Source organism: Lampetra planeri, chromosome 7 (assembly GCF_965212315.1).
Source record: "Lampetra planeri chromosome 7, kcLamPlan1.2.h2, whole genome shotgun sequence".
NCBI lineage: Eukaryota > Metazoa > Chordata > Hyperoartia > Petromyzontiformes > Petromyzontidae > Lampetra > Lampetra planeri.
Genome location: NC_136113.1, coordinates 8,281,785 through 8,305,958, shown reverse-complemented (window position 1 = coordinate 8,305,958; position 24,174 = coordinate 8,281,785). Strand labels below are relative to the sequence as shown.

At 38.1% G+C, this 24,174-nt stretch overlaps 1 protein-coding gene across 5 annotated transcripts in view; it reads left to right on the top strand.

Annotated features, from left to right (window-relative positions):
• The window catches only part of LOC144719900 (neurexin-1-like), a 297,506-nt gene that overhangs the window by 86,294 nt on the left and 187,038 nt on the right, over positions 1-24,174 (top strand). The gene's annotated exons all lie outside the window — the stretch shown is intronic.

Here is a 24,174-nt window from a genome sequence, read left to right as displayed (position 1 = left end):
AAATTACAAAGATATTTCCTAAGAAAAAAAGAGTGCATTTAAAAAGTGTGAGAAATGAAATCATAGATGGGCTATCACCTGAAAGTACATTGAGTTGGAATGCAATTTAAATCTGCATTTTGCACAGTCTAGCTGCTAATAGTTTGGTGTCTGTTTACTTATGAATAGGATACCTTTTATGAACAATTTAAGTGTGCATTTCACATATGTACGTGTGTGTGAGTCTCTTTGTAATATATCTCAATGACACAATCAGATTCGCTCCAAATTTGGTGTACAGGTGTTGTAAGTTGATCGTCGGCATTGTAAGTTTGTCAATGCAAAGGTTAGTAACTCTTCGATTAATTCAATTTGTCATAAATTTCCATTACTTCATTTAAATTGCACTTAAAATGCTGTATAAGGAGGACGGATACAAGCTTTAATTAAGGCCAACCTCTTGTTTTTGTTCCAGTAATAAATCATTGAAAGCACAACATCAAAACATGTAGCATCCTCCGAGGTTGTCGCCATATCTACTCCCTTGCAAACAAATCACAGACGCTACCTTTTCTCGACACCCAGCAGTGACAGTGGAGATAATGATTGCACTTACATGTTGCATGAGCTATAAAGATCTGGAGAGATTTCCTCCACTAGTTTTGTGATTCTCTCAAGATTTGCGACTTAACAATCATCAATCCAATTTGTGCTGCTGCATACTCTCCCCATGTGTTATGGCAGCTTCAATCATGTCTGTGTTGTGTTTTATTATTCCTTTCTCATTATTTTCCTAACAGATTTTTGGAAGTTTTTATATTTGATGTTTTGTTTGGCATCTAAATTTGTTTTCACATACTCTTTGGTTCTTTCGGTAAAGTCACGTAGGTGATTTATTTTATTTTATACCTACGTGACTTTACCGAAAGAACCAAAGAGTATGGATTCCTGCAGTCACGAAAGTTTCAAATCAAGATTGTTTTCACATCTCTATTTTATTCAACATATTTTTGTGGTTTCAGGTCACCTGTTCTTCCATTGTTTGACATGGCTTCTAACTTTCTGCACTTTGTCTGTTAGAGTGTTGATCATATCAGTATTTAAAATGGTCACATCCATTTAATCATTTTGCACTTCTAGCAATGTGAATCTGTTGATTCGAACTTTTCTGTAATTTAATTTTTTTTTATATTTTTACATTCACTGTTTTGCATTTGTATTACTTCGGCAATAATGAGCTGTGATTTTCTGACATAAACTTTGACAATCAAGGGTTTTTCCATGACGATTGAGTCAAGTTCATTTACATTTCCTCAGTTTGGACCCCTCCATGTCCATTTTATCGAATTATTCTTTTCAAAAATGATGTTCATTATCTCGATGTCCCAGTTGGCTGCAAATTCTAGTAGTTGCTTTCAATCTCGTTCCTCACTTTGGTGTCAAATTTGCAATCATTCTTTCATCTCTGCACCTTTTGCCTATCCTTACATTGACACCCATTTTGATGTAATGTGGAGAAAATATGTTTCACGGAAGGAGGATGGTCCAGATGTCACTGCTGAAGAAGTAACCACTACCCTTCATTATATAAAACATATATAGAAAGCTTCCAAACGCGATGGAATATCTGTGGACATCATCAAAGATTGGGGACCAGCTGTTTGTGTCAAAATGAAAGCACCTATTTACAAAAAAATCCAATGAAATATCTCAATTGTGAAATGATGATTAGTCAATAATTCTTCCATTCAAAGAGGGATACGGGTTATTTTAAGAATTACAACCCTCTATTATCGTTTTTATCACATGTGTATAAATCTATTACAAAGACTATAGAGTATTGAATGGTGTATTATTTAGAGTTCAACCAAAAACATGTGAGCCAGCTGGCTTTAGAAAAAGGTTTTTCTACAACTGACCACATACTAATTATCAATCAGATTCCAGAAAAACGAACATATATGTATTATTCATAATCAACGTTTTTGGGTTTAGATCGCGTTATTTATAAATGTGTCGTAACCCTCCACCACCCGACACGGCCAATCCGTAAAAAAGTGTCACATTGACAAAAGACAAATAGTTAACTGCTTTAGCCCACCGGTGTGTTGAAGCGTAAAACTACAACATTTACAATTTGAGTACGACGTTTCGCTGGTAATTGCATCCAGCATCATCGGGCAATTCTAAACCCAAAAACGTTGATTATGAATAATATTGGTCGCGAAAGCCTATATATATTTATTAAATATCATTATAGACTATGAAAAGGCATTCGATTTAGTGCAAACTGATGACAGACATCCAAGCCCCTGCAAATCATATTTGATAAATAATCAAAACCATTTATAAAGTGAGCTTGGTCAGGACAGAATCATCGATGAGATTGTGGCCAATTGGAGAGACGATTGCAAATTGAAATTAGAGAATGGGAACTAAAGGAGGAAGAGGCCTGAGAAGATGACCATCATGGAGATAGAGCGATGAGATTAGCCCACGTGCAGGAGCAAGATGGATTATGTCATCGCAATACCATAAGGGATGGTGATGACATTGGGAGGCCTTTATCCAGTAGTGGATAGATAATATAGGATGATAATTATGATTACAATGCTGCTTTTTAAACATTATAGATTTTACAGACAACTTAATACAATCTGATTTTATTCGACCTACGATATAAAAATCGTATTATTCATAAAGGAAGAGTGGAATTGCAGCTATTGATGACTTTTTTTTTAAAAGCACTGTGGTTTGAATGGCCCACTCATCATGATATTGAGCTGGCATCTGAAATGTTGGAGTTCAATTGTGCTCAGCGAAACACCTTTGCAAATTGAACGAAACTCTCTGATGAAAGGATTTATTAAACTACAATGTCTCGTTTCCACTGTCTAGCTCTCAGAGGCTTAAAAAACAAAAACATATCTTGCAATTTGAGTATGAAATGGAAGCTCTGGGATACAGCATCGAAGAGCTCTTATAATGACACAATATTTTGCTTTGTGTTATATCTATAGAGAATAGGTTTAATTCCTGGCAATGAAGAATACCAATGAATATGTGTATTGGATACTGACCTGAGCCTCCACTTGGTCAATTAAAGGTCAAAGCAACGGTGCAGTACTGCAATAGCTTGCTCATGCCACGGTTGGCTCGAGGAAGTTCCAGAAAACCTCTATATGCGGTACTTTGCGAACTCTCCCATGCTTGCAAGACGTTTTGGAAGGGTTTGGAGGACTAACCAAGCGTTACCCCACCACATGCAATCTGCTTGCTGACCGACTGCGGTGAACGCATTTACACTGCTGGGTGATCATATATGGTGGTGGCGGTGGGAAGGGGGGCAGGATATAAGAAACGTACTCCATTGCTTCAACTGTGACACCGGGAGATGAAATGCAAGTCCATTGTGCTGACTCTTACACCAAGGCAGTGTTGTTTAGATAGAAGCGACCGGGTAAGCATGGTAACAGCCACATGACCTGCTCAATTGCTTTATCAGCCTTAATAGGTGCTCACTAATAGCACTTGCCATGACAGACTCTAAAGCCAAATGGGAAATCTATGTCGATGTGTGTGCATAACATAGCCACTTAAAAGAGTGACCACGTGTCCTGATTACATTATAGTGTCGGGTTACATTGTTAATGAATACTTAATGGGGCTACACCTATGACATTTGAATAGAAAGTCAATCCACAATGGCATTGTAAATGTATTTCTAAATAATTAAGTTTTGTTATATATATTTTTATAATTCCTCAGAAACGTGAATTAATATTGCTATATAAATATAAAAACCAGGGCTCTAATCTTTGTTAATGAATTGCAAGTGCAACAAGCAGCAAATATACAGTATTTGAAATCACCCAAAAATAAATTATGTCTTCCTCTGTACGGATGATTGTCATTTAGGGGTCTTTCATATGCCTTTGGCCGTTCCCAACAGACGAAAGCGACTCATTGCTGAGATAACTGTGTTCTGTCGCCCCCTGCTGTAAATATTTCATCAATAAATCCATCTTACAGAAGAAACCACATTCCACGTCCAAATGATGTAAATCAAAATCTCGTTCATCCTCTTGAAGATAAAAATGCATTGGCGGTTGCTTTGAACCCTCCTTTGAAATCACGAGCACACATTGCTGTTTCCACTTAGAAAATCACATTTTAAATCGATGAGTCTTACAACGAACGTAAATACGTTTGTAATGTGTCAGTGTATCTGGAATGCCGTGAACATTCTATACTGTGCATAGTGTGATACGCAAAAAAAATGATGTTTACAATATTTAATGAGAGTTTACATTCGTAAAAATGCCACCAACGTTAATGTGCAACACTTACTGTGTTATTTAAGCATAAACAATGTAGCATTAAGTATTTTATGACGATAGAATGTGCCAGAATAATTTGTGTTTCCTGCCACCGTTACTAATGTTAAAGTGTGCTGAATACTGAAGAAAATGTTCTGAAATTTCACTGTGCGCACTGTGTGGAATTACTCATAAGCTAGTCGTGACCTTAAAAACATTTTGAATGTGCATGTATCTGCAGATGTGAGAGGCATTTTTGGCAAGCAATGGGCATTCTAATTAGATGGGCCTGAAATTTGTATTCTACACACACACTCATTGATGGGAATATCGTGCATATTTACATTGCTGAGAAAGTGAATTTATACAGCCACTGGGAATATGAGAATATGTTAAAGAAACCCAAAATTTACATTGTTACACATTTATCATCTTCAGCATCATCAGCTGCGATCAATCCACTGCTGCAAGAGAGCCTCCCTAAGTCATTGCCAAAATAAACATCATTTATTCATTTTCTACCAAGTAAACATGTTACATATTATGCCAAATAAGCAACATTTCAGAGCGTAATTCCAATTTGTGTAGCAACATTTTTAACTACTTATAGATAACAAATAACTGAATCAGGCATTGCAAAATAAATATAATTCATAGCATTAGATGTTTCCATACTTCTGAAAAATGTTGGTAAATAGTGGGATTTATTTGCATATCGAGTTAAAAAGAACAACATCAAACAATACTGATGTGCAGTCCCTGGAAGGTCGGTGATCTTTGTGAGTTGCCATCGAACAAAAATGTATAAATCCGTTATGCATGCTCCATATACATTCATACATAATACATAAGCATATATTGCTGTACAAGGTGTACAGCGCGATTCTCAAGTCACATTTCTCAAATGTTAAAGCTCTCGAATAATTATAATTAGAGAAAGGCAATTTAGATTTCTTGGACGTGTAATCAGAAAAGCACAGGACTGAATGTAATATTTTTACTGGGGAAATTATTGGTGCAAGAAGTCAGGGAAGAAACCGAATTATGTAAATAAGGCATTTTAACAATTTGATGCAACTGCGAGCATCTCATGCATAGTTCTTGAGGAGCATCATGTACAGAACATAATGGAAGTAAGCCCTTTATCGCTGATGTCTTTGAGAAGGGACATGGCACATGGAGAGAGACAAATATTTTTCTGCATTTAGAAATGGATTGCAAAGATTAGCTTACATTTTGAAACAATAGCCATAATTGAACATGATAGAGTGCATTAAAAAAAATCGCCATTGTGGAGAATATTGTAATAAAACAACTTGCTGCATGACCTAACAAAAAATCAAATATTGATCAATTGTATTGGCTACGAAAACCTACATTTTAAATAAATACACGCTGACACACACGTGTGCACATCTTAAACGAGCTGCCACCATTTTGGTTCACTACACGTTAGGCATGACAATGGCGAGCTGCAGTGTCAGAGAGATGCTGCCGATGCTGCTGCTACTGCTGCAACTGGTTTTATGACTGCGTGAACACCTGAGATTGCAATACCCCAGCAGACCTGGAGAGTCTGTAATAGAAACTGGGTCAGCCTTGTCATATTTTAAGAGAATTAAACATCACTGGATTTCTTGGTATGATATCGTTGGCTCCATTTATAAATGTGGGAAATTCCAAGGCAGCTGTGACTGGTGCATACAGTGTGTATGCTACAGAAAACACAGTTTCATGTGGTGTATCAGCAATGGCAAATGTGTATATCTACATGTGATCGAGAATAATTACGGAGTTGCGGCCAAGGAATGGAATGTATCCAAAAGGACATGCATGAAGGAGATGCAGCAATTATATAGTTGGAGTGCCAATCCTGGGTGAATTATTTACATTATTTGATCGTGAGATGGTGGTCGGTGGCTTGGGGAGACCTTCATCCAGTCGTGGAATGTCTATGGCTGACGATGATGATGATTAATGACTGATGGCAGCTAAAAAATAATGCCGGAAACGTCTCCTTAATATTCTTCAGCTATGACGAGTCGTGTGTCTGGTCAAGGGGAATGTTGATGGTGACATGCTCTACTTATTTAATCAGTTAAAATGAGTCTGCAATCAGTGCCATGTGGAATCTGTGCTGAACTGGGTGTTGCCATTTGATAATAATTGTAGCTCATCAAAATTATAGTCGGGCAATTTTCTTGTTTTTTTACGGTTCGCTATTCCTTTTTTTAGAAACATGCCCTATAACAAATAATAAATCCCACTTTTATTGCTCACTGCATCTGTGTCCACTATAGTACAGTGTCCTTCGCTAATTTTCAGACGTGGACCACTTTCCCCGATAAGACATCAGTATGAGGGCCGCCACACATTTGGAACCATTGGGTTTGACAGCACGATGGGGTGGGGGGGGTTCACATGTTGTGTATTGTCGGGGTCCATATGTCAGGGACCGCACCAAAGGTCACGAGGGGCTGCCAGTGGCCCACGGGCCTTGCATGAAGAACACTGCTATACTATATCAGCACCTATGAACACTAAATATGAACACTAAATTCCCCCTCCACTTCAAAATGTGTATATATATATTTCCACAATATCAAAAAAATAGCATGACACTTTGTAGAATAAAACAAGAGTGGGCTGCATACATAATCATAACAAAGAAAATATCTTCTTGGTTCTTTCGGTAAAGTTACGTACAATGGAAATAATAAAATAATAAAAATAAAACATAATAAAATAATTCTCACGACCTTCTTGGTTGTTTCGGTAAAGTCACGTAGAAGGGAAGTAATAAAATAATGAAAATAATATTATGTTTTATTTTTATTATTTTATTACTTCCCTTCTACGTGACTTTACCGAAATAAACAATAAGATTAATCCCTGCAGTCACGAAAGCTTTAAATCGAAATTCTCACGACGTTTCGGCCACAAGGCAAGCTGCCGTCCTCAGGTGGAGAACAGGTCTGTCGAGAAGACAGAGTCTGAATGACACACCCCAGGCTTGGCACACCGCACCAGATATTGGCACACCGCACCAGGTTCGCATTTGAGTCTAAGTAGACCTAGAGGAGGCTGATTTCCACTTGAGATAATCGTCACTGATGTTGGCCGTTCGCGAGAATCAAACTCGGGTCACCGAGTTCGTGGGCTGACCCATACACTACCGCTCCACATACAAAATCACAACACCGATATGGCCACGTGTACCTTATAATTCCTCACTCCAATTGCAGCGTTGGCCAAAGAATGGTTGCTTCATGCCCATGTATATTTAATATTTTATCCATGGGTGGATTATCCGAGTTGTGGATTAACCGTGCTTGCAAAAAAATATTGACTTATAAAAAATATTATTTTTTAAAGCCACAATTGCTTAATTCTTATCTGCTCCTCACTCGTCGAGCCTTAGCGACTCAGTGCCCACGTGACCGCAATTGAGTCGGGAAGTAAACCCAATTACTTTAAGAATCAATAATAATAGACAACATATTGTATATCTTCACCCCCATACATATGTTTTTCGCCAAAATTATGTGTTTAAATTATTCCTTGTTTTTTTCTTTCGGGTACCACAATATTGACAGTCGACTGTATGGGATAGATACATTGTTTAGTTCGAAGTTTATAACGCCCACATAATTGTCGCCAATGTGCCATTACGCCAGTTATCCTTACCAATTGAAGCAGTTATATACCGCTGTGCATTCTTGTTGGGGGAATTATTTCATGATGGAGTAATGACAAAATCTATTACCCAAAAAACGTACCGTTATATGTTCTGCCAATGTTTAAAAGAGTTATTTTCTCACACACTAAGGCTACTTTTGCAAGCTGCGTTTTTTTTTGTAATGACAGGAAAATAAACGAGCGAGCAAATAAACTCGTTAAGTGAAATACACTTAACCCCTTCATGGCACAAACACAATTACTATCGTCAATTTAAAATATTAAATAATATACGGGAATAATTTCGCACAACAGCTTCATGGGATTGACACCAGTGCTGATCAATAAAAATATGCCCGCTACTGACAGTGATGCAGCTTCAATGCACGTGCATTGTATGAGTCAGACAGTTCCCGACGATGTGTCACAAAACTGTTGAAAGAATACACTGTTTTGAATTTCCTAACAATTTTACAAGTTGCAAAGCACCGACTTCTCCCATCGAAACCATCGACATTTAAAGAGTGGTTTCAATTAACCTGCTTAGTTGTGTACCCATATTGCAGTCAAACAAGTTACATGGCACGACTATTTGCCATGACGTCACAAAACCATATTGTGCAGGAAAAAACAAGTCGACTTTGACTCAATAAACAGTTTGCATCTTTTTTGTTTCACTTATTGAGAGATTTAGAGGAGTACTCCTGGAATTGCTTTCATGAGTGACAGCAGAATATTGGTCACCACACCAACCTTGAGGTTCTTTGTTGCCATTGTTTCAATCGATATCTGGAGAAACAAAATGGTCGAGGCTTTGCCCAAATGATTTGGAACTCATGACCTTAAGAACAGCCAATCTGCTGTGATGAATGCTGGGCGGGCCCAAATGCAGCTGGCCAGCTTTGTGGTTATCACAAGAAAACGATTTTCCTTTTTAGGTCTTGGCATGTGCATAACTCGTGCTGTGTACGCCTGGAGATGGGTTGTTTCCCCATTTTCATTTTCAGTGCCGTTTGCGAGAATGCCAATTGCGTGCGTTGCGTGAGTGGGGGGGGGGGTCAAAGGAGCCCGTCTTCGTGTCCATGGCCTTGTGTCGGTTTTGAGCGAGGTTGGGTTTCTCGAGGCCACGGTAATACTGTTGTATTAAGATTTATACTTTCCGATGTGCAATCTCTGCCCTCTCCGTGAAAAGGAATGTGAATATCAAATGTCGTCACGCCTGCCTTATTGTAGGCTATTGAAAATGGCAATCGATGCAATGGGGGCTGATGCAGTCATCCAGGCGGTTAAACAAAAAGGGGCAAAATAATCAAACATATCCACTGTTTATGAATGTTAATTATCTACACCGATATTAAATGTAGAAAGGAACAAAATGCAAATCAGAAGAGGAGTCAGGCAAGAAGATACGCCGTAACTCCGGCTATGTACAGATATATTTGAAGTTACTTTTTATGCGAAGCAATTAACATAAAGAGATGTAGTATTGAGCGCCTCCGTTTTGCTGATGACAGCTATTACAACAACCAATACAATCAACTGCATGATATGATTGAATAACTTCACAAATATTGTTATAAAGTTGCTATCAATATAAATATAAGCATGCAAAAGTCATTTAAAGCAATTTCGCCGAACAAGAAAACCATATATTATCGGAAGAACACATCAGAGTATGTAAAACTGTTTACACTTCTGAAGCGCCTTTCAGCTGGAGATCACAAGGCGCTGTAGAAATATTTAATAGAAATTGACGGCAATTTTCAAAGGCAGATCAGATCAAATTCAGTGTCTATTGTCTGGATTGGAAACATGGACACTGATAATGAGTGAAAAACAAAACTGTGTGTAGAGATGCATGCTGGGAACTATATACTGTCGTGTGAGACGAATAGGGACACAATGATCAGAGGACACATGCAAATTATATACATCACCATAGCGACTGTGAAGAAAAGTGAATGGGCTTCAGCAGGACATGTCACGAGAAAGGATGACGGCCGATTTGATGAGACTGCTGAGACTATCTCACGTGCTCATCTGCAGGAACGAGATAGATTGTGACGTCGCAAGATCATGAGGGATGGAAACGATGTGGCGAGGCCTTCATCCAGCATTGGATTGATCGTATCTGTTAATAATTATGATGATGACTACCCGCTCCTCTGTGGCTTCATCGACCATGTGGGTTATCTACATTTGTAATACTTTGTCGTAGGTGTGAATTCTGGAAATGCTCCAGCATACGTTATATTAAGCCGCAACATTTTTTTTATATGATAAGTGGTAGCGCACATTCTTTTTTGTATCAATGTAGTCCGATAAAATTAACTTCTATATGTATTATTTTATTAAAATACAGAAACATGTTGCATGGAAGGGAGAGGGTACAGGAATTCAGTATTATTGGAAAATACAGACGTTGTATCCAAACATTATTCATGAACACATTTGAAATCAGCTCTTGAGTAGGTACTACGTGGATTACTGCGTCGCAGGATCGAGAGAGATGTTAATGGTTTGGGGAAGTATTAATCAAGCAGTGGGTTGATCATGGCCGATGATGCTAAGAAGGAAAACAGCCCAGGGAATAAATGGAGTTTTAATGAGCTTCACATTGAAAGTGGCTTTAATCTTGATTTCAACAGAAGGGATCGAGCTTGAACTCCAGACAGCAAAGGAAGGACATTCCACACTGTGGTAGAAAGAGCAACGTTCTATCACGCAGAGATTCATGAGAGGTTGAGAGAGAAGGCAGTGCTTTTTGAAGTGGAGAAATGAGGAAGGTAAGGGGAATATGAGGTCAGGGAGAAGGAGGATCAAGGCCTTGAAGGATCAAACCAACTGTATAAATTGTGTGCATTACACGTAGCAGACACTTTGGTGATATGCTGAAGGCATGCGCTTATCTCCGCTATTTACCATTCCATATTACAGCAGCATAAACGTTACATGTTCAGGCGTGCAATTATATTTCAGCTTCCCGGCTCTTATTTCGCAGTGTCCTCTGTTTGGGAGATACTGCCTCCGAGGTGTTACTTGAGAGGCCGAGGCAAATGGAAACGATTGCCTGCCATGCCGCTACCGCATGATCGCTTAAACTCGAGAGAGTGATGTGTGTATGTGTGTGTCTTGTCACACGTGATAATGTTTACTGGGAACCATTCTGCCTCCATAATATTTCAAGAGGTCATCAGCAATTGTCACACGCGTTGCCCTCTTATCAAACGTGAGCAGTTTAGATTCCCATCTAGCAATGGCATTGATGTAGTGAAGATGCATGTGAATTGTTTACTCCTGTGTATTGTTACCGCAAAATGTGCCTGTAATTTGATTTTAAAAAATATGTTTAATACATTGATTGATTCGAGAAAATGATAGTTACAAGCGAAACAATGTTTGCAATTTGCAATGTATATTGTTATATCTGAAAGGTCCAAAATAAGTTCGTTTGAATTGTAACCTGTAAGTTTAGTTTCACGCTCCTTGTTTATATTGGAGAAACACCAAATTGAATAAATTGTGGCAAATTACCAGGTTTTTGTTTGGGGTGTGAGGTATGAGAGAAATTATTTGTGTTGTAAAATTACTAAGTAGGTCTGAGTTCTGGATCGCGGGAGGAAACCATGCATTTCGGATGCTGAATGCAATTGCCAAATTGCACGTGGAAATATTGTGAAAAGTGAACACCAGAGGTGGGACAAAGTCATTGTTATGCAAGTCCAAGTCGAGTCGCAAGTCATCAAATTCATGACTCGAGTCTGACTCGAGTCCAAGTCACATGACTCGAGTCCACATCTCATAGGTGGGACAAAGTCATTGTTATGCAAGTCCAAGTCGAGTCGCAAGTCATCAAATTCATGACTCGAGTCTGACTCGAGTCCAAGTCACATGACTCGAGTCCACATCTCATAGGTGGGACAAAGTCATTGTTATGCAAGTCCAAGTCGAGTCGCAAGTCATCAAATTCATGACTCGAGTCTGACTCGAGTCCAAGTCACATGACTCGAGTCCACATCTCATAGGTGGGACAAAGTCATTGTTATGCAAGTCCAAGTCGAGTCGCAAGTCATCAAATTCATGACTCGAGTCTGACTCGAGTCCAAGTCACATGACTCGAGTCCACATCTCATAGGTGGGACAAAGTCATTGTTATGCAAGTCCAAGTCGAGTCGCAAGTCATCAAATTCATGACTCGAGTCTGACTCGAGTCCAAGTCACATGACTCGAGTCCACATCTCATAGGTGGGACAAAGTCATTGTTATGCAAGTCCAAGTCGAGTCGTAAGTCATCAAATTCATGACTCGAGTCTGACTCGAGTCCAAGTCACATGACTCGAGTCCACACCTCTGGTGAACACTAATGTTTGAGAGACATAAATGATGAAATGGCTTCTTTCCCTGATTGTATCTGGACTTTAATAATGCAAATTAATCTCATCTAGAATACAACTAAGAAACCCCGATGAATTTGTTATCCTATCTAGAAAGTAGATGCTACCAGAAATGCAAGGCACTTAACATTATTCCACTCAACAACTGCAACGATGAGTCTTGAACTGGCCTTAGCCCACCATATTTTAGGCAGTAATTTAATTAAAGTCGTAATGTATGAATTGTAAAAATGTCAACACATGATAACAGTTGTCTTGTGATTATTCCATAAAAAAATATAATGATGATGATATTCTTACATTTTGGTAAATACATGTAATGTTTATAATCCCGCATTCCAATTAGAACGGGTTGAGTTGTTATTTAAATACATTGTCGGTACTCCCACGTCTTCTAAGACATCTAGCCAGTGTGGAAGAGTAGGCTAAGTGCCCTCTAGAGGAGCTCCCGAGAGCTGCCTTCAATGGAGACTTCCATCAGCAGTGGTAATTGCTAATTTTCACCTTTATCGTTTTAATATTCAAAATAAAGTCAAAGTGGTTTCCGTCTCAAATGAACATTGATGCAGTACTCATCTCCTGTTTACAACCCTGAGACATTAGCGAAAATTCCACATTCTTAAAAAAGGGGCGAGTTTATCCATAGGACAGCTGCAATTGACTTGCCCACAAACTGGTACATATTTTATTGACCCCAGTGTGATGATGAGTTCAAGAATAATAATCAATGAATTTATAGAGCGCTTTTCCGCAGCAGCACACACTCAGCATAAGGTTATATATATATATATATAAGGTTATATATATATATATGTAACCTTGTTGTAACGGGCTAACAGCTCTCTCGCTGGTTCAGCAGTTCCACTGCTCAATTATTGTTTCTGCCCGAGGACGACCGCTTGTGTTGCGAGCGAAACGTCGTGATATATTATTTTTTATTTTGTTTTATTTTTCTACCTACGTGACTTTACCGAACGAACCAAAGAGTATGGATTACTGCAGTCACGAAAGCTTCAAATCAAGACTCAGCATAAGAAGTGTTTTTTTTTTTTAAAGCAACCCCAACTCGGATTAGAACTCGTAACCTTGTGATTGCGAGCTGCTCGTCTTATCAAGCCCGACTGCCTGGATGGATACTTTAAGCACTCTCTGTGGCAAGTGACATTTTCTCCTTGCTCTAATTTGTATGCTGGCAACTAAATTAGGTTTTCATTACCTGTCAATAGAACGTCTACATTTCCACGCTGATGCATTTCAAGCAAAGGTCATCGTGGTGCGACAGCACACTAGCGACACCTTTGTAGTCGACAAAACATGGTTGTTAGCCGTGTATCATTTGCTCTACGTTCACTCAACTTTAATATTGTCACAGAGAATGAAGAGGCCTATCGACAGTCCATATTTGGGTTAAGGGGAGCGTTCTATGAGACCACCTTGGAACTGGAAAGCAGATTGTACAATGCGTGTTGAATATTATTAAATCATATTGAGCGTTTCCGTCCATTTTAGTTTTAAACCTGCGCTTAGAGTTGCATTTAGTATAACGAGTCGTAGCAAATAAAGACAATACATTAGCACGATCAAATTAAACCTTTAAAGGGTGTCCATCCCAGGCGTGGGGGAAGGACAACAAACTAAACACAGAATGCAGTTCTAAAGATATGCGTCTTCAATATCAACATCTCGCCACAGTGTTCATTAGAATAGTATACAGTAGTGTCCAGATGACAACAGACAGTAATTCAATGGTATCTACAAAATGTATTCATCATCATCATCATCAATCAAGATATATTCACTTCTGGATGAAGGCCTCTCCACAACGTTGCCATTTCTTATCATCCCACAATAACACGATCCATACACACGTATCAATCAATTAATCTCATTGCTCAAGTCTCCATGGTGGCCTTCCTCTTGAACGTGTTCTCCCTCCTTTGGATGCCATTGTATCCCCAGTGTTGTCCATCGGGCTTCGTCTCTTTCAGCAATGTATCCTGCACAATCTCCAATTGTAATGATGGACATATAGCTCCAGTGGAAGTGCCACATCTGATACAAACAATTGTTAACATATACCCTGGAAACGGTGCTGGTATGGGGGCATAACCATAAATTTTAGGCTCCCTTGCCTGCCATCTAGACTTTCCCACGCCTGCTGTTGGTGTTAATTATTCATCCAGGAAATATGCTTTCTCTGCAGATAAGGCCGTTAGTCTGCATGTCATCGTTTGCCCTGGGTTTGCAGCTAATAAATGATAAATGCTTTTTTTTTCTGAAGTACTCTGTTAAAAATGTCATTATTTCCCCCCTGAGAAGATTCTAATTAACACAGCTGACTGTTCGTGGCTGGAGGAAAAGGACGCAATCAGCCAAACTGAAAGAGTTTCGTCCAAACTAAATTCAGTAAGGAGGTTGTGACAGATTATATATGTGACGTCTATGTTCAAAAGATAGAGCCAAAACTAAAAAAATAGGGTGGTGCTGATGATAAAATTGTACAGGATTTCTTGCATATGCTGGCCTAAACTAGTATGGGATATTGAGACTACAGCAGTGGAATAATATTGCTTTGTCATACTGCAAATATAGTTTACATTTTGAAGGTCAAATCCAAAATGTTACGTCTTCAGTAACGTTATTTTATTATTGCTGTGAGTGCATGAAAATGGTTTTAAAATGCAAACACAAATGGTCTTATTCCAGGAAAAGGAATTGCAGTCCTGATAGTTTTCTTATTTGTAATGTTTGTAAAGTCTTATACTTTGTTATTATTTCATATAGAAACACTCCATTATTTTTATTATGTGAGGTTATTTTCCTTCAGAAAGAGCGTTTAGACTTCAAGTCAAACTTTTAATGGAATGGATTTGTTTTAAGATTTTGCCTATGGTCATGAAATATGCATTTCATTGGCTGTAATGAATTGTGTATTCTTATGTTGAAAGATCAATTGAACATTTTCATGAAGTCTTATTTAGCATTTTTGAGCGCAGATCACACCAAAATGATAAATATGGCAATGTGCATGGATGGATTTACAAATGTACTTGGCATTAGTCATAAGTCAAGGCTTGTCGATTTTCACATGAAAAGATCGAGCGTTAGAAACAAGAGCAATGTCAAGATTATTGCATGGGTCTGCATCTTGGACCTTAAATACAAAGCAAATAGCACATACATTTTTGGCATTTGAATACAGATGCATAATGTGACGTATGCTAGCAATGTAATGGAAGCATACTTTGAGTTCTGAATATAATGTGGCAGGAGAGAGCTTTCAATGTAATTAGAAAAGCCATGTTTGCGATGGGTGCAGTATGAAAGAGGGCATGTTACCAAGACAGACTTCGGTCATTGACTAGAAGTCAGCGACCAGAGGGAAGACAAAGCCAGGTGGTGTTGATAATGAGACTGGAAGAGTGGCCCTTCAAGCATATGTCAACTTTGTAACAAGGGGAAGACCTGAAGGCAGATTGTGGATTCTCTAAGAGCAGATTTTGACAGCCGGGTGTTGACTTAACAACAACTATGGGACCGAGTGGAAAGGATTGATGCCAAGGTAATGGTAACATATATGGTACTGACCTTGACTTTTGCCATTAGTTTTTATTTTATTTCATGCAAAACTTTGGAAGACCTCACACTTCATTTAAACTGTTTTGCAGTATTATTGATAATGGTTTATTTGTCATTAAAAGGAACATAATTTATATACCAAAAAAATGAATATTCTCATATACAAGTTCAGTATCCCCTGGAATAACTCCTCCATCCTACATATATATCCCACCCATCTCAAGATCATTTAGTATTCTTAACCATTAATCCAATTGTATGGTCCGTTTCTGTAAAACAGTGACACAAACGTAATGTAAAACTATTGGGAATTCTTACTGCAGACATATTTCATCATCACAACAATACATGTATGGGTTCGTATGGCGTTTCAAAAAAGGCAATGAGCTGCAATTGTATGTGTAATGTTGTAAGCCATTTCACGGCATCCGGGTAGCTAAGTTCAGTCCCCGTGTTCCACCAGAAAATGCACGTGTTGTATTGGGCAGGCATGGGTGACATATGCCTGGTGGTTTGCTCCTCATTGCATTTGTAGTTTGGTGAGTCGCTTGATATTCCATCTGTGAAGGAAATATCCATACCTTCTTCAGCATGTTGTTCAGACGTGGTTGAGAACAGTCTTCAGTTGAAAGAGCATGACACTACACCCACAGAAAACGTATTTTAATTAGGAGAATAGGCTTTACCCTTTCTAGAAATAACCCAGGGTAAAGCCTCTACTTCTTACTCTTTGGTTATTTCGGTCAAGTCACGTAGGTATAAAATAATATAAATCACGACGTTATTTTATACCTACGTGGCTTTACCGAAAGAACCAAAGAGTATGGATACCTACAGTCACGAAAGCTTCAAACCGATACTTATTATATCACCATTTTGATACAGGAAAAAAAAATGTCCCGTAGATATAACGTCATTATTATCATCAGCAGCCATGGTCAATCCCCTGCTGGACATAGGCCTCCCAAATTCACAGCTATTTCGCACACTGCACATAACTTGATCACTTATTCACACTCACAGCATGACAGTAGTCTGAGTATGCCCTCATAAAAACATGGAAATACTTCTTAGATGTGCTGGCATTCATGCATGGCTGACTTGAACCCCTTCATCACTCATCAAGCAGGGACCATGAAGTCCAGCCTTTAAAGTTTAAACATGATGTTGGTCATATTTTATAACCAGCGAGGCATGAACTTGGTCTGGGTTTATGCGAGTTAGTCTTGGTACAATGTATTTCCATAGCCAAGTGTGATCGGTGTGATGTTTTCTCCTCCCAAAGGTCATATTGTATTATTCAGCTATTTCATGCATTGCTATAAAGCAAATGCCACTTTGACTATTGTTGGTGCGTGCACAAAATACATATTTTCACTTTGTAGGGTTATGTATTTCATATAGGAGTGTAACGATTCATCCAGGTGCTAATTTCTCTGGAATCATTTCCATTGCTGCCCCAACAGCCCCAACCATGAACAGCGGTGGGGACAGGGCACAATTTTCTAGAGCTCAGTCCCAGACAACTCCGGCTGAAATTGAACACTGAATGTATCGACTCATCGATTAATATTGATCCTCAAGCTTACAATACATGCACGAAGCGCAAGTGTAATGCATGTATGTCCTGTGCCATGAGTTCATGTGACCCGTCCCAGATATTAGTCTGAGCGGCTCCCCAATACATTGAGCACAGGCTGGTGCCCATCTCCAGTCTGCAGCCCGGAGGTGGCGGTGACAATTCCACGTTCCCGAGACAGTGTTCAGTTTTTAGATAGAACAAGCACTCCTGACCTGCCTGCAAAGTGATACTTATTTAAATTAACCCTGGATGGATGGGATACCGAGTCCACTACCTTGCAAGATTTGAACACTTGACCATATAATCGCAAGCCATGCGCATTACTGCCGCGGCGCACGGATGAAAGCAGACACTCGAGCCCGCTACATTCATACCATTGTAAAAAAAAAAAAGGTTATTAAAACAAAAAAACCTACGTTTAAATTGAATTACAATACTGAATTGTGGGGAAATTATTACGCACCCTTTTATACGACCATTGTTAGTGGAGATGCTTGCACAAATTTCATGACATGCAAAATGTGTTTTTATGAAATCGTTTTCAAAGACGTATTTTATATATTTGTTTCATGGAATTAAAATGTATTTATGTGGTCCTCATTGTGCCGCGAAAACACCAGTGTGTTTATGTTAAAAACAATTCAGTTTTAGCATTGATAGATTTAACATTCAATTTTTTAAATTGTATTATGATGGTATTTCTCTTTCATTATCAGTTACGGTTACAAAATAACATTTTTGGCCACATTTATCAACATGTATTAACATTGTTTATTATATATTTTACAAATATATATTTATAATTGCCCATAGTGTATTTGTGTCTGAAAAAAGTACATACATGCTTCTGTAAGGGTAAACAACATTCCATTAATATAATGCCATCATTTAATGGTATTTACATCACCCCCATGTCTTTGTCTATTGACATTTGGAAACGCGTTAAATTATTGTGGAAAAGTTCTGCGAACTTTCACAGTTCTTCTTCATGCCCTTCGCTTGCATAATAATAGCGCGTCCATCGAAAGCCGTGTTTTCAAAGGTGCGAATCACAGATATAGTTTAAATACACCAGAGGATGCTGCAGTCTGTTCTGATTAAATCAACAATTTTTATACTTTGTAATGACATTTCAGCGTCCTCCACAAGTTTAGGAATATGCCTTTGTCACGGCACCAAATAAATAACTAACGGAGAATCAATATACAATGTGTCAAAAATAATCATGGGATAACACCAAAACAACTTCCCACAAAAGCAAGCAATTGTGGGAAGCAAAAATGACAGAGGAAATTCACTCATTTCTGTGATCTCATTTTGAATTAACACAGACTTATTATGAAAATGTCACAGTATTTAATGGACTGTGCAATAGATTTTTGGCAAAGATATTTAGTATTCCCGCTGGAGTGCGACACTTTGTTTATCTCGTGCTTTGACAGTCACAGTGCCACGTCATTATGTTATATAGATAATGGGCATATTTTAGCCACACGAGTGCAATTGCACAGAATAAATGTTCTGCACGAGGATGTATCGTCATGAGGCTTTCAAATATATTTTGTAATACATAGGTCATAGATATTTGGAGAAACAATATATCGAGATATAAATAAATATGTATGTAAACTACAACTTTTTTTTATCTCACCAAGTAAGGCCTAATGACCTATACAGTGGCTTATCATGTGGAATTTTTTTCAGCCAAATAATGAAAAGGTATGCTTCTAAATGTGGAGGGAAAAACCAGAGGACCCGGAGAAAAATCTCTTGCATAGCAGGCGAGGTAGTTATTGATAAATGACATATATAATATTGTTGTATTTTACAATTGTGATTTTATTACAAAGCAACAGACATTGATATGCATGATAATTATATTGTTACCCTCTAAAGCATTACTAATGTACCCCATGCAAATGTAACCCATTCGGCAATTGATGTGTGAAACATATTTAATTAAACCAGTTAATGTGATAATGAGATTTCATGTAACCATAAATAATGCAAGCCGACTGTGAGCTCACGAACAAAGTCAAATGAGTGGAGTTTTTTCTACACAATGCGACATTTCCCGCACAAGAGCAAACGTGTACTTCATTTCATTTTGCGTAATGCATGTTTCGAGGCACTAACCATTTGTAAAAAAGAAAATAAATATATCGATATATCCCATTGAATATTGTTTCAAGAATATATTAATAAGGTCACATGTATGCGGTCTAACAGAGACGATGCCCTTAAGGAGGGCTATGGAGATATGATCCGGTGAATATGACAACAGCAGCAGCAGCAGCAGGAGAGGAAGAGAGACCGAAGCTGAGGCGGATGGGAGTATGTGGTGGAATGAGACATGATGAGGATCGTGGATGTGACGAGAATAGAGGCACAGAATAGAAGCTCATGGAGGCGGAAAATCTGAGCAGCAGCCCCCCCGCCCCAGCCCCCCCACCAGTGGTGTCAAAAGTGGCATCGAAACACTAACACAAGAGTTACTACAGTGAAATTAAGGCCAGGGTGAATTTTCACCTCGGGTCTTATCTTTGTTTACTCATTTCCTGACATTTCATAAGATGTAATTAACCAGAGTCATTTGATCAAAACGCGTTCCACTCTCTTGCCTGCTATAATGAATGTGCGGGGTTATTTTGCTGTTTGTTTTCACATCAAACGTTCGTTTGGCTAGGCAAGGTTCTACCGATAATTAAGCTACAGTATGGCATGCCAGACATCCCTTGATTTGTCCTCACTACAACATTTATAGTAGAAGCTAATGATGAAGGATAATGGCAGCACTGTGTGCCATCTTTACTCCGTTGTGCAGCAAGCATGTATAATGAGGCGCTTACTAGATTTCGTGGTGTGACTGTGTAATTAGTGCCAGTGTGTTGCCATGATCATTCCTCTGGGGTACTGTAGCCAGAACAAAATCCACATTGGGGTTAGGGTATATAATGTACAATATATGTGGAATATCAAGTATATTTTTAAACCAGGTATTAGACATGTGTTTAATATACTGCTCACTGACTAAGCGATAAAATATGTAATGCGATGCATCGTCTTGCGCTGATTATCAGCATTGCTTTCAACTCCTGTCATCATGAATGTTGCGATCATATTTATTTAATTGTAGCCTACAGCCATACGAACTGTCAAGCGGTTCTCATTTGAACATTGTCTCCCAAGATCACTTTCAGATAACCATTAGTTTGTTCGGTTTTCTCCCCCACCCTCCGAATTATATCTTAACAAGGTCATCCCATCGAGGTTGTGGTCCGTCCTGCCTTCCAGCTGCCACAATATGAACGTGCATTTTTCACTTGTGTCATTTATAGAGACTTCACCGTGTGCCTTAATGTTGATAGCATAGTTTAAGATTATATTATAATTGGTAAGGTAGTCGGAAAAAATACATAAATAATAAATAATAAACTCCCTTTCATTTCTCAATTGTAAATGTAACGCTATTCTAGGCTAGCTATTTAATAATACTGCAACGTATAATGTGTAAAAAAAAATCATGGATTTAAAGTGTAGAAAAATACAGTTTTATTTGTTAGCTTTTAAAAAAAGTCGATCTCAAGTTGTTTAATGCAATAAAAAACACAAGCCCTCAAGACATATATTAAATTTACATTGTAATGGGAATGTATTCTGAAAAGGGGACATTTAGTAGTAGTATTATTTTGCATGCCACACTTCAATGTCCATTGCATTGCACGACTTTTGAAAATGTTGCCAGGGCATTACATGTGGCATTTAGTTTTTAAACCAAATTGTAATGGGCTTAGTCGTACTATGGTTAAACTAACCAACCATCAAAGTAGTTGAACTTCAGATCACAAGTGAATATATGAAATATTGACAACAGAACATATAAGAGAGTAACTGTGTTTTCGGCCAATATGATTACAAACATTTGCTGCATGTCCTAGGATGCCTGAAGCCAAATAGATGAAGGATTTGTCTCATGATTGAGGTCACTTGTGTGGCCATGAAGGATATAACCTATCACTGAATGCCTATCAATAAGCAGACTGTTGGTTTTGTAACACCGTGATGAGAAGATAAGTTGCAAAATAATTACATGTTGGAAAATATTTCAAACATTGTCAACATGCATTTCTGGTTGTTAGGAACTGATCATGTATGTGAACATAGATTATTGTTCTTGCACACCGACCTATTACATGTTGTTGTGACGCATTATGGGTAAACGTATAAATAAGAAATACTCCGTTTTGTGTTTTGTATACATGTATTTTTACTTCTTTCGCACCATATGTAGCTAACCGTGCGAATCAGAGGTGCGGGGGAAGGACAACAAACTAAACACAAAAATAAGTTGTAAAGAAATTAGTTTTTAATATAAATAATTATGTTAGTCCAGCAGCCCATTGGCTTTCCAAACCAGGCAGCATATGTTTAAGGTCTGGACTGGTTTTGACCAAAAAGGTCAAATCGGAGTTTTCTTGCTTAAACAAACACTGCATGATAAGATTGGTCTGGAAAGCCAATAGGCCGATGGACTACAATATATGGACAACTGTGGAAAAGATCTTGATAGCTCATCGGATTCCTCCAGAATAAATACATATTCTGATTCTGATATTGTAATTTAAATGTGAAAAGAGAATGGATCTATGCTTATTGGTGGATAAGTTAAGTAAAACAATTACCTTGGAGATGGGCTCTGTTCGGATAAGTTATATGCCACGTTTGGAGAAAAAAATACACTCTTATAATGAGACACAATATATGATGATTCCATGGAGATTATAAAACTTCATGGATTTCATGCCATTTTCATGTAGACATCTCCCTTGCTTCTGGGACCATTTAAAGTTATGCTGTCATTAAGTGTGAATAATTAGTTTGCTACATCTGTTCCCCAATATTTAATGTCATTCACTCTTCCTTTATTACCGTGGTTCTAGTCATAGCCATTTCATTGCGAGCAATTTTTTTAAGGATCTTATTTATTTCTTTAGAGTCGTTTCGCTTAACCCTGTATGATACATTAGAAAGTGGCATGACATTTGAGATTGTCCTTTTATATCGCTGTATTGGTTGACATGCCTGTTGTAGAAAATGCATATGACTAAAAGAAACCTGAAAGTACGATTTATTTTGCCAGCACTGTGAGAAGTAATTTTTATGTTTTATTAATTATCTATGGCAATACAGAATGTTTTTATTTGATTTTCTATTCACGTAAAAGTACAATAGAAAATATTATTTGGGTCTTTCGGTAAAGTCACGTAGATAGTTTCAAAGAAAATAACAAAAAAACGACGACGTTACGATCGTAACACAAGCGGTCATCATCAGGAAATAATTGTGTCTGTGTCTATATATATGGATGGAATCACGAACGAATCTTTGTTGATAGCCAGTGGGTTTGCAAAGTACCTTCGTTTTAGAGAAAGACACAATTTCAACCGAGAAGATGGGTACAAACTGAGCAATCATTGTAAGGACGTTATTAACCAGTTTAAGTCATAACTGGCTGTGATGTTCACATCCTACCACCTTCCGATGTTAGTTGTTATTTTCGGCTCCCTGATTTTTTTTACATTAACAGATTAAATTTGTCATACTAAGACAGCGACCTCGCGTGCCATCCTCGAGGTTGCTGCTTGGCGATCTTCCCATTAACATGCTAATCTCTCACATTAACATGCTAATCTCTCGCATTAACATAGCCACCTCGGCACGCTCGCCGTGGAGGATGCTCGGCAAACGGCCATTAACATGCTAATTCTTACCCTGGCAGCCCTTTGATTGGTGGAAAACCCACCACCGCCGCAGTCGCTGCCCACCACTTACATTAACATTGGCTGCTGACATTTGGGCGACGCCCATTTCAAACCTTTATAAACAGTTTACCTTTAGAAGCTCACCCCCCTTTTCCTGATGACGACCGCTTGTGTTGCAATCGAAACGTAGTTTTTTGTTATTTTTCGTAATTTTCTTTGAACCTATCTACGCGACTTTACCGAAAGACCCAAAGAATATGAATTCCTGCAGTCACGAAAGCTTTAAGTCACAATAGAAAATGTCACTGAAAATAAAATGATTTAAGGGTGAGAAATATAGTTTCCTGGGAGCTTCTTTCAGAGAGTACTGTGATTCTCAGTATGTATGAAGGAGTTTTCATTTTTTTTACATTAATTGGAAAGGACATTGCTTTGGCACAAACAATACCTTTAGGAATGCAACGTAAGACATGACAATATAAATTACTGTGAAAAAATGTTTACAGATTGTTGGCATAACCTGTATGTTTTAAATGTATCATTATATTTCCAATTTTTTTGTTAAGCCAATGAATTGCAGTGTTGAGTTTTTTTAAAGAGGAAGGTTTAACCCCAGTAAGTACTTGGTAAAATATATATGTTTAAACAAATAATATAATGTAAAATGTGCTATGAATACCTGTAATAAAAAAATACACCAAATTCCAATTCACGCAATTGATGTGTCATTGTAGTTTATAGCATAATTATCTTGCACCATGAATTGGAAATAACTACCCTATGCCTATTCGAAAATATATTTCAATGCTTTACCTCGCTATTGGGAATGGGATAACCTCTTATTTCAAACTGTTGCTGTCACGTGATAACAATGCCAATTA